Source organism: Heloderma suspectum, chromosome 3, assembly GCF_057233095.1.
Source record: "Heloderma suspectum isolate Gila_16-S chromosome 3, 16-S_ref, whole genome shotgun sequence".
Taxonomy (NCBI): domain Eukaryota; kingdom Metazoa; phylum Chordata; class Lepidosauria; order Squamata; family Helodermatidae; genus Heloderma; species Heloderma suspectum.
This window is the reverse complement of record NC_139460.1, coordinates 180,483,357-180,502,099: the sequence shown is the minus strand read 5'-3', so window position 1 is coordinate 180,502,099 and position 18,743 is coordinate 180,483,357.

The following is an 18,743-nucleotide window of genomic DNA, read 5'->3' as shown; positions in this document are numbered from 1 at the left end:
GTAACACATTGTAACACTTATTTTAAACAGATCAAACAGCCCAACCCTATAAATGTTTACTCAGAAATAAGTCCCATAGAGCTCAATGACATTTGATCCCAAATAACTATGCATACAATTACAACCTTAATATCTTTATATTTGATTGCACTTGTCTTAATTGGAGAGGGAAAAAATCTATCCACATAGCACAGAGGACAGGTGTACTGCTTTTTAGAGAGCTGGCACATATGAGCAAATTTAGCTGAGAAGTCTGGCCATATGGAAAAATACAAATACATCTTTATGTTTTGCATCTGATCTTTTTTACATTAAGTGCTTCCATACTACCCTTATGAACACAGTTACAACCATCCAGCACTTTCACAACATCCTAGTCCATGCAGTTTCTTATGCCTTACCTTTCATATCCATGGTTTTTTTTAAAAAAATCAGATATAGAGGGCCATGGTGCTGTCTTCAGCTGAGCCAACTACCCAGCACACTTAATTTCACAGAAGGCTGCTTACCACTTCCTGTAACTCATATCCTCGATGGCGTCTCTTTTTAATGTGAATGAGAAGAGTGATTTTCAAAGTTGAAGGAGTCAGGTCTTTGCCCCCCAAGACCTGCCCAAACAGGCAAAATGAAGTGATCAAGAAATCCAAAGTCAGTAAAACATACTTAAATATATCTTAGGCAAGGAGAAACCAAGTGTAGAACATGTTGGGGAAGAGGCAAACATACGTATTAGAATAACCACGCAGTGTCAAGTAACAGACAGGCACTCATAGGCTATTTTTACATACAGCTTTGCCTCTGGCAGTGCTTCAAAGATAACTGAGTGACAGAATATAATGTTCTGTGATTGGCCAGCCACCAAGGGTGATTCAAACCACAAACCACTGCATTTTCATATCATCAGGTGGTGGGTGAAAATGCTTGTATGAAAGTCATCATTAAAAATAATAATCCAAAAATGTGCCCATGAGTTATACACATGATTGTCTTCGCAGTGTCATTTCATAAATAGTACATTTCATCATCGGGGCTGGACAGATGCATTGCATGCTGCATTCTTCAAGGCACAGCACTGCCTGTCCTTTGGAAGCCAATAGAAAGAACAGCCTTAATGGAAAAGACACTCCAGCACTGAGTTTCCTTTTGAATGCTGCAATAAAACATTAGATAATAGCTGGATGTTGCATGTGGTCAACAAACTATGCTTTACTGTCACAGATATAAAGCTAGGATTGTGTCATATATAGACTAAAGAAATTATGGAAGTTGATAGCAGCTGTGGAAGCATGGGGCAAGGTTGTGGGAACCCCACCTGAATTTGGGCTGCAGCAATAAACAATAAACAGGAGTATATGCTCCTGCTTCCATTCTGTGTTGTTTAGAACTCATCTTGTTGGGTTTGTCACAAGCTCTGCCTGTAATCACTGTTGCAGAGTTATCTGCAGTTGTGCAGCAAAACACTATGCAGAAAAATAACAAAGAGTAATACAGCAATCGCTGTCCACCAGCATCAAAACGATTAACAAGTAAAACATACCCAGCCAGACATGCCATCTTTATACCTGGGTACATAAAGGCCTACATTTTCATGAGCACACATTTTCATCTTAGGAAAGCACATGGCATTGCCCCAGTGTTGTCTTAAGGGCCAAACAAGACATGAAGGTAGGGAGGGGGTGAGAAATGTGTTGGTTCCCCATTTTTATGGGAGATTACCTAATTCACACATCACAGAACTGAATGTTGACCTGAATGTAATTTGCAGCTGAAAATCCATACATCTGAGCTTCCGCAAAACAAAACAAAAAATTGTTCAACAACATGCCCACATTTGGAATACGTGCAATAAAAAAGTACATTTCTAAATTGCACACAAACATGCCTTTGTCAATGGATGCATGTGTACAAAAATGCATACATTTCAACAATGTGCTCAAAAATGCGCACAAAATACATGCACATTTCTCTGTGTGCGGGCAGGAAGCTTGCATGGAACCTGGATGGAATGAGCTTAGCAGTGGAAAAATGAAAACTTCTAGTGGATTGAGCTTGACAGATTCAATTTCTGCATTGGTCATGAATAAATCTAGGGTTAGGGTCTAATTTTTACAACAAAGTGTATGTGGAGGAAGGGAACTAAACTCATCTCTTTCCCTACTTACCTTCCTGTGCCCTCCCCACCGTACTTTTTTTCCAGACTGGCTCACGTCTACTATATGAGCTACCAAGCTGAAGTGGGAAGAAAAAAGAGTTTGGGTGACCAACTGTGGAGAGGTATTTATTTAATTAGAATTTATATCTCATCTTTCAGTTTATATATTATATTCACAAGACAGCTTTCAGGAAAAAAGATAAAGAATAAAAACCAATAAAGTAATCACAATACAATAACAACAGGATAAAGTAGCAATAAAATCCAGTGAAAAATATCTGAAGCAGCCACAGAACAACATCATCACTGTTTAATTAAAAGTTCCAGAAAAAAATTAAACCTAACACCTAAAACTAAATAAAATTGGTGCCAGGAAAACTTCTCAGTGGGGCAGGGTTGGGGAGCCTTTTTCAGTCCAAGGACCAAATTTCAATCTGCGAAAGGTCTCAGGGGCTGTATTCCATCTGTTGGCGAGGCCAAAGGCAGAGTGGGTGAACCCAAAATCTGATTCTTACTTATTTTAAGCCTTCTCAAAAGTAACCTGGACAAGCCTCTATATATCAACTCAGAAGTAAGCAAGACTGAATCATTCAGCAGCACTTTCAAATAGTATTCCAAGTGCCAAGCATCTCCATGAGGGTGTCTCCACAACAATGGAAAGAGAAGGAAGGAGTGGCTTACCTGCACTTTTCCAGGAGCTAGTTTGGTCCAGGCAGGGCTTCACCAGCAAGTGCATCACATCATTCTAAGTCGCCTCACAGAACATACTTCTGGTTTGGGGGGGGATTGGAGAGAATGTCACCTGACTGGCAGGGGCTGCTCAAACAATAAGAGAGGCTTCCTCCCCTCCAGGCTCTCCCCCTGTTTCTTCTTCTTAATTACAAGCCTCATCAAGCACAATGGGAGTTGCTTCCAAGTAGATACACTTATGTTTGTACTGGGAAAGACACGCGGGGGAAACCAGCCCCCTTTCTAACCCCATGGTGTGCAGGATCACTGTAACAACAGTGTGGATTAGTTACTTCTGAAGACAATAAACCAAGCAGTGGAGAATTGCAGCTTGGTAAAGTGCTTTACAGCCCTTAGGGAATTAGTGCTTTAAAATGTGCTATTTCGATTGAGGGGAATCTATGTACATTCTGAACTGCACATGCAGGGGACAAGCCTCATTGAGCACAATGGGACATACTTCTGAGTAGACACTACTTGGTTTGTGCTGGGAAACACCTCGTGACCCAGCCTTTCACGGTGAAAGGCACACCCCTGGGCAGGGCTAGTATACCTGAAGTCAATGCGGGGCTTGGGGCACACAACTATACCATGGAGAATCTGACTTGAGGAAAAGAATCAGACTTTAAGCAGTCTCAGGAAATCCGGTTTTTCTGTGATAAGTTCTGGGGTGGCTGCTGGATGGCCACAATGTCATGTATCCCTAACAGCCTCCAAACGCAGCCAGCTTGGAATACATCACTGGTGGAGACACCACCCATGTCTACTCAGAAATAAGCATGAACAGCATGGCTACTCAGCACTGGTTAGGCCTCATCTGGAGTACTGTGTCTAGTTCTGGGCACCACACTTTAAGAAGGATGCAGACAAACTGGAGAGGGTTCAGAGGAGGGCAATGAAGATGATCAGGGGACTGGAAACAAAGCCATATGAGGAGAGACTGAAAGAACTGGGCATGTTTAGCCTCGAGAAGAGAAGACTGAGGGGAGATATGATAGCGCTCTTCAAGTACTTGAAAGGTTGTCACAGAGAGGAAGGCCAGGATTTCTTCTCAATCATCCCAGAATGCAGGACATGGAATAATGGGCTCAAGTTACAGGAAGCCAGATTCTGGCTGAACATCAGGAAAAGCTTCCTGACTGTTAGAGCAATACAACAATAGAACCAACTACCTAGGGAGGTGGTGGGCTCTCCCACACTGGAGGCATTCAAGATGAGGCTAGACAGACATCTGTCAGGGTTGCTCTGACTTGGATTCCTGCATTGAGCAGGGGGTTGGACTCGATGGTCTTATAGGCCCCTACCAACCCTACTATTCTATGATTCTATGACAACCCTCAGATGTAAGCGCAGATGAATCACTGAGTCTCTTCCTGCCCATGCCTTTCCCCTGCAGGGAGATTTACAATCAGCAGCTGATGGAAGATAAGAACAGTTTCCTGCTGAGCGCTAAGAAAAGGAGCCCTTTTCAGTGCCCAACAGGGAAAAGCATGGAAAAACAAGGGCAGGAGGAGAGGACAGATAAAAGGAGATGGGGTTTTTAAAGAGGAGTATCCACCAGCAAAGGCTTTATGGACTGATTTAGGCCAGTGGACCATAGGTTTCTTGCCCTTGCTATAGAGAATATTCCACAGGGCTCCATTACAGAATAGGCCCTCTCAGGCAGCACTCACCTCACCTCTGAAGGCAAGGGAACCTGGAGAACAACCTCCACAGGTGATCCCAACATCCAACAAGGGCATATAACAGAAAGCCCTAATCATATAGGGTTTTAAGTTTAATATCAGCACTTAGAATTGTTCCTGGGAACTAGGGGTGGACCAACCCCACTCACCAATCCACCTGGGGGGTCCGCGGGGCGGGGGGAGGCAATCCGTTCTTCCTCTTGGAATCTTCCCCGGCTGGCTCCGCTCCATGGCAAGTCCGCAGAGCTGCCGGCCGGGCCCATCCACAGCCGGACCTCCGTCCGCTGCCCTGCCGGTGTGCAGACCCAAATGGCGTCCAGCGTAGCGGATGCCATTTGCGTCCCTGGTCCTTTTGTGATAGGCTACGTAAATATTTATGTAGCCTATCATGGCAAAGAACAGGGACGCAAATGGCGTAGCGGATGCCCTTTGCGTTCCTGGTCTTGTCGTGATAGGCTACGTAAATATTTATGTAGCCTATCATGGAAAGACGAGGGATGCAAATGGCGCGGAGGAATCTATTTGTGTCCCTGCTCTTTGCACACTGGTAGTGGACGCAAGGACTCAGCAGACGGACCTGGACTCAGCCGGTGCCAGGTAGGGTCCGTCCGGGATGAAGTTTGCGGGGTGGTGGTGGGGAATGGTCCGTTCCACCACGGACTCTGGGGGGCTGGATTCTAAAGAATCCGGCCTCATTGGAGTCTGTGGCGGAATTCTCCGCCACCCCTACTGGCAACTAGAGATGGGTGAGATCTCTCACAGTCACCTCAGATAAAACTGGTAGCAATCCAAGACACACACACCCCCATCAGAAAATTTCAGATTATTTTTCCAATCCAATCTGAGTTTCGGAAAAATTACTAACCTCTTATTTCCCCCCTATTGAATGTAATGGTTTGACGTTGCTATGTTATATTCAGCAGGAAAATTAAGAGCCTACAGAAGCAAAAATGAATGAGGGGAGCCATACTCCATGAAGGACCTGCAGGGAATGGGCTCCCTCAACTCACTTTTTGCCCCTTTAATCTCTTAGTCTAATTCCAGTCAACAATCTAGCTATTTTATCAGCTGAAGTTTTCGAGTAATCTTTAATAAGAGCCCCACATACAACATATTACTGTAATCTTGTCTGCATGCTACCAGAGCATGTAGCTAGGTTATCTCTGTCCAGGAGGGGCTGCAGTTAGCGGAAGACACTTTATGCCACCAGAGCATCCAATGTAAGTTCCAGATCTGAGAACACCCTGAAGCGACATATGTGCTCCTTAAGGGGGAATATAACCCCATCTCTGGTCAGATGAAACACTCACCAACAGTACTTCCATTTTAGATGGATTGAGCTTCATGTTGTTTGTTCTCTTCAAGTCCATTACTGATTGCAGGCACCCATTCATAATTTTTTCTAGTTTACCTGAATGAGATGAAAATGAGAAGTAGAGTTGGGTGTCATCAGCATTATGATGGCACCCCCTCCAAACCTCCAAATGACCTCTCAAATAGCTTCATATAATTAAACAACACAGACGACAGAGTAGAACCCTGCAGGATACTGTTCCATAGTTGCCATTATGCCAAAGTATAAGATGCTTCCAGATGAGTGGCTCCTACACTACCTGTTGTAAGCTACAAGTGGCATTGTAATTGGTTTTCCATACTGTTGGGAGTATTGAACTTTTTCTATATGAATATCCTTTTATTTTCCATCCGCACTATTGGACGTGATATAGCTGCTCTGGGTTGTGCCATTTGAAGCTCAGCACACATTCACTATACCTCTTATGATGGGTGCCATTTTATTACCCCATTCACTGATCTTTAATTAGCACCAAAATGCTTTTCCAGCTTTAAAAAAAAAGAAAAAGAAGGTATAGTGCTTTAACACCATACTATAATGTGAATTTTTTATATTATGGCAGGGAAGGCAAGCTTTTTGGGCGTGTGGGCACATTTGGCAATTTGAGAAACCATACTGGGCACCACCACAAAATGGCTGCCATGGGAGGTATGGATAGTCACAAAGGACAACTAACCTGCCCCAAAGACTGAGTACAAGGCAGAGGTGGGGCTCTGAGCTCCAATACGCTACACTCCTTTGAACACAATTTTCACCGCCAACAGAAATCAGAAAGCAGGGTCAGCCCTACCATTAAGGGAAGCGAGGTGGTTGCCTCAGGTGGCTGGGAGGAAGCAGCAAGATCTTGCAGGAGAGAACTGTGTGCCGTGTGGCCTTTCCTGCACCCCCTAAGCGAGCCTGCTGCCTTCGGGTATGGTGGAAAATGCTGTCCAGGGCCTCATCTACATGGCACTGCTTTCACCCTTCACCCTGTTACAACTGCACAGCATTTCAGCTTCAGCTTAGCTTCTGGTGGTATACACTCACAATTTACTGCAGGCTCCCCTAACAGACTCCACCGTGCCCCGTTCTTTTTTTGCCATTATACTTTAATGCGCAGCTGTGCAGTCCTATGAGTGTCGGGGTGTGACACTTCAGTGGCTGTTTTGTATTTTAGGGGCTCTGCTGTGTCTTTCCGTCCCTCATTAGGTAAAAAGTGGGTGTTCTGTGCTCCTTCATTTCCATGCATCTATTTGTCAGTTCCCCAGCCTGAGACTCTTGCGATCGTTCGCACTCACCCAGGGTGCCTACCCATCGCTCCGAAATGGTGGCCAGAGTGAAGTTGGTTCTCCCCCAAGCCCCCCCCCCCCGGCCCTTGGGCACCGAGTCCAAAAGCAACCATTGTGAAGATATGAAGCTGCAAAAATGTGCGAAAGTGTGATTAAATAAATGAAAAGGCCTCTCTGTGCCTTCGTAACTGCGCAGCTGTAAAGGAACAGGGGGGAGTAAAGGGACGTAACAGAGTGACGCAAGCACTACGCACGCCTACAACACGCCCACCACAAAATGTGAGGATGGTTTGGGGAAGGGACAGATGGCTCAGAACTGCAGGAAACCCGTAGCAAACAAAAAACATCACAGCAAAACATCTCCTTGGAAATCCGCATTTTCCAGGAGAAAACTACAGATGGCTGTGAAGTGGTGACTGTGTCATCTGTCCCGAGGGACCTTGACTCGCAGCCACCCCAGAGTAAAAGGTTCACGTAGATGGGCCCTATTGTCAGTATAGAAGAAAAAGGTTCAGTCTTGAACAAAGGCTTTTGAACATGGAATGGGAGGGGTGCCATCTTGTTATATCCCTCAGGCAGCAAAATGTGTTGGACCTGCCCTGCCAGAAGGCAAACTCTTTTTCGCTCCCCCTGCCCTCCGTTCCATCAGCAAATTCATTTCCTCCCATCTTTTTCTCTCTCTCACTCTGGATCACCACCCATACTCTCTCTCTCTCTCTCTCTCTCTCTCTCACACACACACACAATTCCCAGCCATCCACCCTCCATCCATTCACACAAGCATAAGCATCCTATGTATCCAGCATACGTGCTTGCATTCATATACATACACGTCCCTTCCTTCTTCTCACTGCAAACATACACACAAAACAAATTCAGACAGGGTTCATACGATCACTGCAGCCATAGTCTGTTGTGGGGTTATTTGAGGGTTGTTTCCCCCTTCAACAACCCCTGCTGCCCAGGTACAGATGACACAGCAAACCATGGCAACCCTTCACTGAGCGTTAAATATTCGAAATGGCCTCCAGCACACACCACAACCCACTGTGGCTTAAATAAGCCATAGTGGGCTGCAGTGATTGTGTGAACTGGCCCTCACTCTTTTTTAGGATCCTTCCAACATCCCCCCAAACCCTTTCTCCCCCCCTTTCTCACACACATCCATCCCCCATCTATTCAGACATACAAGCACACACTCCGCTCCAACCCTCCAGGTTGCTCCCAGCTGGCTCACCCAGACACTACTGTTCTTCCGTTGCTCTCCCTATTTCCCTGACCCCCAGCTGACTTACTGCTGCCCTTTCTAGCCCGCTGCTGCTCTCCTTAGTTTCCCCAACCCACAGCCTACCAGATAGACTTGACAGTAATCCCTTTTTCTCCCCCCTAGGGATGTACGAAATCCCACTTACCTGGCTCCGCCGGGTTCTGCTGGGGGGGGAGGCGCTCCGTCCCTCCCCCCGGAATCCTTGCTGGGGGGGGAGGCGCTCCGCGTCTCCCCCAGAATCCTGGCCAGCCGGCTCCGCTCCACAGGGATTCCACGGAGCCACCAGCCAACTCCGCCAGCAGGCGGACATCCGGCCGCTGGCTAGCAGGGACGCAAATGGCTGCGGCCGTAGCTGCTGCCGTTTGCGTCCCTGTATTCAGCCATGATAGGCTATGTAAAGACTTACGTAGCCTATCATGTCTGGGTTAAAAAACAAACAAACAAACAATGTGTACCGCTGCCATTTGCGTTCCTTATTTTTGGCCGTCTTAGTCTATGTAAATATTTACGTAGACTAAGACGGCGAAACTAAGGGGGAACGCAAATAGTGTAGCGGATGCTATTTGCGTTCCCCTTTATTTTCACCGTCTTAGTCTACGTAAATATTTACGAAGACTAAGACGGCGAAAATAAGGGGGAACGCAAATGGCGGCGGCCGTAGCCGCCGCCATTTGCATATGTGTTTTCTTCTGTTTTTTATCACGAATGTGGGGGGGGAAGACTGCAAATGGTGGCAGTGGCAGCCAGTCGGAAGACCAGCCGCTGCCTCTGCCGAAGCCGCTGCTGGAGCCACTGCTGTCCGGAACATCCGCCCCAGGTAAGTCTCATCCCGGGGGGGATCCGCGGGGTGTGTGGGGGGTGGTAGGTCACTCCGCCACAGAGTTCGGGGGGCCGAATGCACTGGCATTTGGCCTCACCGAGATCCGTGGCGGAATTCTCTGACATCCCTACTCCCCCCGCCCTTCTTTTTCTTGGTGGCAGGGCACACTGCATTGGCTTGCAGCCACCCACTTTGAAACAATCCCAGCTGCCATCCAGGTAAGGTAATATTTTATTTTATTTTTTGAGAAAAACAAGTGGGTCATTTTACGGGCACTAAGGTGTCCAGGCGCACACATTGCTTACCCTCCATATTATGGTGTTATACTGCTATAACACTATAATACAATCATGATTTTATACACACATACACACACACACACATCTTCCTGGTCACCGCCTCTTTAGCAACATGGTAAAAAGGACTTTAATTATTACTTTTTAATTAACATTAAAGCATTATAGTACTATAGCTGTCTTCCTTTTAAAAAATAGCCAGAAAAGTGTTTTAGGATGCAATCCTATGCATGTTTGGACAGAAAACGTCCTAGGCCACTATAAGAGCTATAGAATATGTTCAAAGCTTTCATAGAATCACTTTTCTGATACATCACTACCCACATCAAAACCCCACACTTCTTAAAAGATGGAAGAGGAGCACTAAAGACATCTACCCCTTGGTCTACTCTTCTGAAAGAAGTCACAGTTTCTGCAGTCTCAGAAAAAGGTGGAAGAATCACAAGGAAAATACAGGATGACCATGATTGGATGATGGGGGATGCCCCATAAAAAGTGAGTGAAGTAAGCACAGTAGTTCCACACTATACACCTAGCTCAGAAGTACCAAGAATCCCAGCACCATCTTTTGGAACTAATCTGAGAAATAAGAGCAGAACTACTGAATTATAGTGACTCAAGTTCCCATCCCTGAAAGTCAGTCCAGGAAGGGTGATGGTATCAAAAGTTGCTAATAGGTTCAGGAGCTCTCTTATTTGCTTTTATTCTGGCTTTTAATGCTTTCTGTTTTTTAGGGCACAATCCTGTGCCCCCTAGACATTGTCTGAGGGGCCATAGGATAGTGAGGATTCATAGAATCATAGAATAGTAGGGTTGGAAGGGGTCTACAAGGCCATCGAGTCCAACCCCCTGCTCACTGCAGGAATCCAAATCACAGCATCCCTGACAGATGGCTGTCCAGCCTCGTCTTGAATGCCTCCAGTGTGGGAGAGCCCACCACCTCCCTAGGTAATGGGATTCCTTCCTCCAAGGTCAGCAACTGCACTCCAACCTCGTAGAGGGGAGTTGGAGATCTGACACCCCTACCCTACCCTCTTGCAGCAGGCATGGAAAGCCATTTAGGGCTTTGAATCTTAATACCAGTACTTTGAATCGGGCCTGGAAATGGACTGGCAGCCAGTACAGCTGGAAAAGTACTGGTGTAATGTGATCTCATTGGTCAGTCCCTGTTAACAATCTTGCTGCCCTGTTTTGGACTAGCTGAAGTTTCTGGCCCATTTTCAAAGGCAGCCCCATGTATAAGGCCTTGCAGTAATCTCGATAATTTTTAGGGCCAAAGGGCAGTATAGAACTGTTTATATAAATTCTAAATATAAATAAAGAATAGTAAAGTTGCACTCTCTCTATTCTTCTCCCAGCACAGGCATTCAACAGTGCAATCAAGGAAATGAAAGCTAGGGGAGGGGGAAGTTCAGTTCTCATAACCTCCAAGAACCTTCATCTCTTGCTTCATACATTAACAGGGAGACTTGTGAACAAGTTTGTCATATCTAACTTGACCCTAAGTCTGTGCTTCTTGTTTTTGTTTTGTTACCATAAAGTGAAGAAATGTTGACATATTTGTTCCAGGGTCCAAACATTTTTTTAAAAAATACCCAGGTGTTTGAACTACTTTCTGATCTGTGTGTGTTTATACATGCTTAAGTTTAATTCATTCATGCTAAAAGTGATGCCAAAAATCACAGTCCATTGACCACATCATGATTTTCCACCTGAGGTACGGGGTTACAGCTAGAGCTGGCTAAAAACACTGATTCTACCAAAAATTCATGAAATGGGGCCATTAATTTGAGTAGAAACATTTCAGAGGATCAGAAGAACATAAGAGCCATGCTGGGTCAGACCAAGGCTCCATCTAGTCCAGCATTCTGTTCACACAGTGGCCAACCAGCTGTAGACCAGGAACCTACAAGCAGAGCATGAGCGCAACGGCACCCTCCCACCCATGTTCCCCAGCAACTGGTGTACATAGGCTCACTATCTCTGGTACTGGAGGTAGCACATAGCCATCAAGACTAGTAGCCATTGATAGCCTTTTCCTCCAGGAATTTGTCCAACCCCCTTTTAAAGCCATCCAAATTGGTGGCCATCTCTACTTCCTGTGGTAGCGAATTCTATAGTTTAACTATACTATACTGTGTGAAGAAGTACTTCCTTTTATCTGTCCTGAATCTCCCACCAATCAGCTTCATAGGATGACCCTGGGTTCTAGTATTTCGAGAGAGGGAGAAAAATGTCTCCCTATCCACATTCTCCGCACCATGCATAATTTTGTACATCTCTATTGAGTGTCCCCTCACCCTCCTTTTTCCAAGCTAAACAATCCCAGCTATTGTAACCTTCTCTCATAGGGGAGATGCTCCAGCCCCGTGATCATTTTAGTTGCCCCTTTCTGCACTTTTTCCAGCTCTACAATATCTTTAAGTGTGGTGACCAGAACTGTACACAGTATTCCAAGTGTGGTCACACCATAGTTTTGCATAGGGGCAGCATGTTATTGGCAGTTTTATTCTCAATTCCTTTTCTAATTATGCCTAACATGGAGTTTGCCTTTCTTACAGTGGCCACACACTGGGTTGACATCTTCATTGAGCTGTCCACCACAACCCCAAGATCTCTTTCCTGGTTGGTCACCGCTAGTTCAGATCCCACCAGGCTATACTTGTAGTTGGAATTTTTTGCCCCAATGTGCTTACATTGAACTGCATTTGCCGTTTAGATGCCCATTCTCCCAATTTGGAGAGATCCTTTTGGAGCTCCTCACAGTCACTTTTTGTTTTCACCACCCTAAATAATTTGGTGTCATCCGCAAACTTGGCCACTTCACTGCTCTTTCCTAATTCCAGATCACTAATGAACAGGTTGAAAAGCATTTGTCATAATCCAGATCCTTGTGGGAACCTGCTATTTACTTCCCTCCATTGGGAGAATTTACCACGTATTCCTACTCTCTGCTTTCTGTTTTTGACCAGCTACTGACCCATGAGAGGACCTGTCCTCTTATTCCATGACTGCTAAGTTTGCTCAGGAGTCTTTGGGGAGGGACTTTGTCAATATCAGTGCCCAATTTAGTGGTGCTGAAATGGGGGTTTCAACCATATTCTTTGTTGTTACGGTGTGACGGGTAATGCAGTATTGGTGTTGGGAGAATGTAAGCGGGGGTGCTCGTTCACGTGAGCAGCCCTCCTCAGGCTCCATCGAGCAGCACGGTGGCCGCTAGCAGCTGTGGCCACCTTGATTCTACCTGCACCTCCGTTATCTGCTACCCCATCGGCCAAGCAGCAAATGTTTTACCTTAGGGCCAGTAGTGGAGGGCCCCCTTGATGACAGGAGAGGCCTGCTGGCACACATTCTGCCAGGGGTCATGGGGGCTGTATTTCAGCACCCATGACCCCTAGCAGACAAATACTCTGGGAGCATCTTCACTTTAGAAACAGTTGGGTGAAGGAGGAGCTGCGTGACAGGCCTCTCTCTTGACTTTGAGAGAGCCACCACTGTTGCCTGCCACCCTATCCTGGCCCTCCAACATTAGTCCCCCTGCCCCCGCCTTGGGGCTGGGGACAGGGTAACGGAGGCATCAAGCCCTTCAAGCACACTTTTGAATCTTTAAAAAAAATCTGGTGTGTGTGTGTGTGTGCGTGTGCGTGTGTGTGTGTGTGAAGCATTCAAATGGAACACTCAGAGCTGTTCACCTTGACCCAATATTTTTTGGCACACAAGTCAGAATCAGAGTAAGTCAGAGTAAACCTCTTTGCAGTGTTTGGGTAGTTTTCAAATGATACATTTCTCATAATCCAAAGGAAGATCAGTTTTACTTTTTCCACAGAAAATAATGGGACATGGCAGGCATAGGTTGAGGAAATTGTCATGAAAATATTTTTCTAGAAGATTTATATCCCACCTTTTGGCCCCCAAGCTTGAGACTCCTGCTGTTGCTGTATATGTGTATTTCACTGTATCTCACATGAGATTTTAAAAGTAGAAAATATATCAAGCACATATTTTTGCTTCAGGAATTATGCTGGGCAGCAGAACAAAAATCTTAAAAAGTAGCTTTAGAAATCTTTTTTAAAACGTTTAAATTTTTCTTCTGAGCTGTAAATACTTTCCTCTTAGCATATCCCACTAAAAGCCATGCAAAAGATCTCAGTAGCTGTTTATATATACAGGTTCCAAACACTTCTTCTGCCAGATAATTTCCCCACCACCTTATACTGCACACAGTGACGGTAAGGCTATAATTGGAGGCAAGGGCACTGGATATTTTCCCAGGATCCACTCTTGGAGCAAGCTCTGAGCATATTGTCATGATGGACATACACATCTGTGCCCTAGCAGAGGGGAAGGCAGCCATTATTGATGACTGTGCAAGAATACATAAAGTTATGGAACAGGCAGGCTACTGGTTCCTATTCTGCCCATCCCGCTCTCTGCTTAAGTAAGCTCCTGCATTTGTAAGAACTGCAGTCCCTCCCAATATTATCAAGAGCTCTTAATAATAAGCTTTTCTGTGTAGGTGCAAACTTCAGACAGGCATGATTTCATATAATATTTCCATTCCCAAATCTGTTTGCTTGCTTTCCCAGCAGATATTGATTATTTATAGAACTCTATGACTATTCCCATGGTAGAAGGATCCTCCCTTCAAGATGACCTTGTGAAAGTAGTAGTATGTCTCAGCCCTCCTTGTTTGTCATCACATGTGCTTCATTTTATGCATGTGGTTTTGGACAGCTGCAATCCAGTATAGGACTGTTCTGCTTTACTGTGAAATCCAAATTATGCATCATCTCCAGAAGTTAAATTTAACAAATTAAGGGCACAATCCTATGCAGGTTTACACAGGAAAAAGCTCTACAACTCCCAGCATTCCCCAGCCAGCTATGCTGGCTGGAGAATGCTGGGAGTTGTAAGACTTCTTTCTGTCTAAGCATGCATAGGATTTCAAGCGAAATTAAGTTAAAATGAGTCTAAATTCACTGTGTTGAATCACAACTTGCTCTTTAAAAAACAACCAAAAGGTTGAACATTAAATACCAGCAATTTATTGTGGCATAAGCTTTCATAAATCAGAGCCCAATTCATAAGATGCACATGCAACAGGCAAAGTGATGCATAAGACTAGTTCAGTAATGCATAAGCTCACTTGTGGGTAAGCAGACAAAAATATGAGTACTGAGAGAAGATGCTGTGTTTTGTGAGTATGTAGTTGTTGTTTTTAAACAAAGTGAAGTTAAGCATGTCAAAGTAATACAGGAAGTAAGTGACCTCACAGGACATAGTTATTGGCCCTCTTCAGCTGCTTATTTACACGATGGATCTTTCTATGCTTATGCATTACCACTGGCTGCTAACTGGGAGTGGAACATATATCCACACTAATTGGATCTTGTATTCATTGTATTGGTTTCTGTGTTCATTTATGCTCTGCTATGATACACCTACTGTCTCTTCTTAGGTTGCTTGACCTTGTGCCTCACTTTATAAGTGAGTGTGTGTGTGTACGTATGTGTACACACACACTAAGGCCCCGCTTGAATTTGGAAGGGTGAATCCTTTTTTGTTTCTTACATGGTCTAAATGGTTTACTACATGGTTTACTTTGGCTGTGTTCTGAAATGCTTTGCACCAGCCATTCTGGAATATTGACACATTGTTAATAGCTTTGAGGATGTTTATGCTATAGCCTTAAGCCTTATTATGTTAAGGGGGATGGGGGAAAATGTGTGTCTTCTTATTAATAATATGAAGGCAGAGCTAGATGCCACTGATCTGCTGGACTGTTCTGGTTTACCTGGAGATAGAAGAGGTTCTCCTCTTCAGACTGTCACCCTCCACAAGTAGAGAGTGATGGATGTGATGAAGGAGAGGCACAGGGCTAGAGTGCTCATTCTCTGTTTGCCTTATTCAGGTACAGAACACTTGAATAGGGCTACAGTCTCTTTCTTATTTACATTTTTAAAACAAAACAAGTCAAAACACCATGTTGATGGTCACAATCCATAACACTGACCTTGTTTACTCAGAAGTAAATCCCATTGAGTCCAATAGTACTTACTCCCGAGTAAATGTGGTGATTCTGAAGCAGTGAAACCACTTGCATTAAATTTGACTGTACATCTTCAGTGACGTATTTTTTTATTTGGCTGATCAATGAATTTTCTGGCTGGAGATAATGGGGATAGTCCATCTCTGGCTACATTTTATGGAATATAATGTCAAGTAACGTTAAAGAGGAATATCTTTATCAGCAATTTCACTGGAGAGAGCCTCCATGTTCAGAGGCAGCATACCTTTGATTTCAAGAGAAAGAAAGAGGCTTGGCTTGCAGGCTGGAAGTCTTTGAGCATGCTGGCAAGCTGCTTCCTTCAACTATACTAACTACTATTTAAAATAAATCACTAAGGGTGCAATCCTATCCAGATGCCCATCAGCCTCCAAACTCAGTAACTGACAATCACCTCCGTGTTTCCCTCACTTTGCATTTTTGCTAGAAGCATGTTTTTGCCCATCTAGCTAAGGCTATGCAGAGGGGGAGGGAAGGAGGCTCATATCCCTGCTTCCCCAGTCTCTACCCCACCCACAGAACTGCCTCCTTTCCCCCCTCTCTTGGAGGGGCAGCCGGCACAGTTCTCTCTGGGCTGGATGCAAGGGGGAGGGGGAGCTCAGACTCCTGGGTCCGAGGTTGGAGCACTGTCTCTGAACTGGAATCCAGGAATCTGAACTATCCTATGCCTCCCCACCCCCCAACGCTGTGTAGGGGGCCATAGGATTGTACTCTAATTTTCTAAAAATCTTTCCTATGTGTAATGGTATTTCATGTCTCTCTCCTTTTTATTCACAGCCACAAAGCTCCTCCCTACACATGTTCACTCACAAGTAAATCCAAAGTTGAAGAGATTGAAAGCACTTTGCACATGCTCAATGAAACTGCAATTTTATTTTATTTTCTGTGTGTGAAGTGTTGTGAACCAGAGAGCTTTGGTTATTGGGCAGTATAGAAATAAATAAATAAAGTATTTATTACAATGTCCCCTGCAGTGATGTGCAACATAGCATATCACCCATGTGTGCTCAGTTAGGGTATGGAGTGATTCAGTAATACTTTGAACACTAAAAGCATCTGATGAAGTGGATTGTGTCTGAAAGCTGTATGCCATAATACATTTGTTACTTTTAAGGTGACACAACACACAAGGCCATTATTTTTACTTAAAAAAAAAACACCCCAAAACAGTATTATTATTATATGGGCCATAAGAAAAATTCCAAAATCCATACTTAAACAATACCTTTATTAGACCAAATATGGATTCTGGAACTCTTTCCTTTTTACATTTGTGTACTAATGACCAAGATCTGCATCACAAACCTGTATACTTCGATATAAATCTCATTAAGTCCAGTGAGACTTCCTCCCAAGTAAATAGGGTGATTCTGAATCTCTATAGCCACTTGCATTCTTCAGCCTGCCAAATACTTTGTCTTTTTTACTCTTATGCAAAGAGAGCTAAGCAAAGATCACAGAGGGAGATAGCTTGACCTTTTGTTGAGTTGCCTAGGCAACCAGGCAAAGCTGCATTACCAATTTCTTTGTTAGTCATGTATGCCCCCAGGCACTGTTTTTAGAAATGGCGAATCTGCTCAGAATTTGTTCATTGATATAAAGATAGGTCTGATAAATTCTACTTAACCAATTTTGTGAATTTTGGGTAGAATCACTGATTCAAGCCAATGATTCTACCAAAATTTGCAAAATTGGGTGAATGGAATGTTGGACTAGATGGTGTGATCCAGCATGACTCTTCTTCTGTCCTTAATATACACACACACAGCTGCACACACACTTTTTTCTACAGCCAGGGTATATATAGGGTGCTTCCAGATGCAAGCCTTCTTGCGGGTGCAGGCCACTGTTTTTCAGGCTTTGTTTCATGTGCAATCGCTTCCGCACTGGAAGATTTTCAGTAAAATCTTCTTTTCATTAAAGATACACATCAAACTCCTGGCGGCTGTACTTGATCTTATGGTGACTTATGTAAGACATTCTTGCGGAACAAGAGGCATGGAGGAGGCATCTGATGATCCTGTCCACCCTCGATCGCTTCAGCAGGAACAGGCAAGAGTTGCTCTGATGCAGGCATTGTGGGAGAGCACCTAGCTATACACACGTTGCACCTGTGTTAGAAGAACTGCGCTGGCTGCCTATTAGATACCGAGTCATCTTGAAGGTTTTGTTGTTGACATTCAAAGTTCTAAACACCTTGGTGCCAGGATAACTACCTGACTACCTTCCCATATATTCACGAAATTGACCCCTGAGATCTTTCAAGGAGGCCTGATTGGTCCTTATTGGTCATTTCACAACCAACAGTGTGTGGTCAGGTAACAACAAATAAACCAACTTTAAAATCACAATATACAAAATGTGTTGAGGTCAGATAAAACATGTCATAACACTGTTACAAATTTCCAGTCTCAGAATACGAGGGCAATCTATCTTTAATTTGGTGCAGTTGTGGAGGCTATTGTTAAGGCCCATGAGTAAAAAGAGTTCTACTATGTTACTGGGTGACTGGGGTGATTGGATTGTTCTAACCTTCATAAAATCAAAACCATTTCATCAATCTTTATGAAATTTTCAGATGCCAGGAAAAAGGGTTCATTTTACATACCCAGAACATTTCAGGAGGATTGGTGAAAGTGACGGAGAAAGACCAGTTTAAAGGCAAAAAGCAAAAAAAAAAAAAAAAATCCCTCTGTCAAAAAGTGACTTTGAGAAGCAGGTTGGCGACTGGTTTATGGTTATGATTTCTGAAGAAACCATAGGGTTGTTACATACAGAATTGATGGCTTTCTATTACTCATGTATTGGAGTTGGTAGGAAACCATTTTTTTTATTGTCATGTGGCTCCCTTCTCCAGCCATCAACCCCTTTATGACATCCCAGATCACCCCCACGATAGGTGCATGTGTTTGGTGTTTTGAGTCTTCCAACCCGCAAATATGTGTATGAATGTGTGCCTCTCCCCCCTCCACCGCCTGGTGTGTGTGTGTCTCTCTTCCCACCAGAGTGTGTTTCTGTGTGTCTCTCCCCCACTCCAGTGTGTGTCTGTGTCTCTTCCCACCCTCCACCCTGGTGTGTGAGTGTCTCCCCACCCCCAATTTTGTG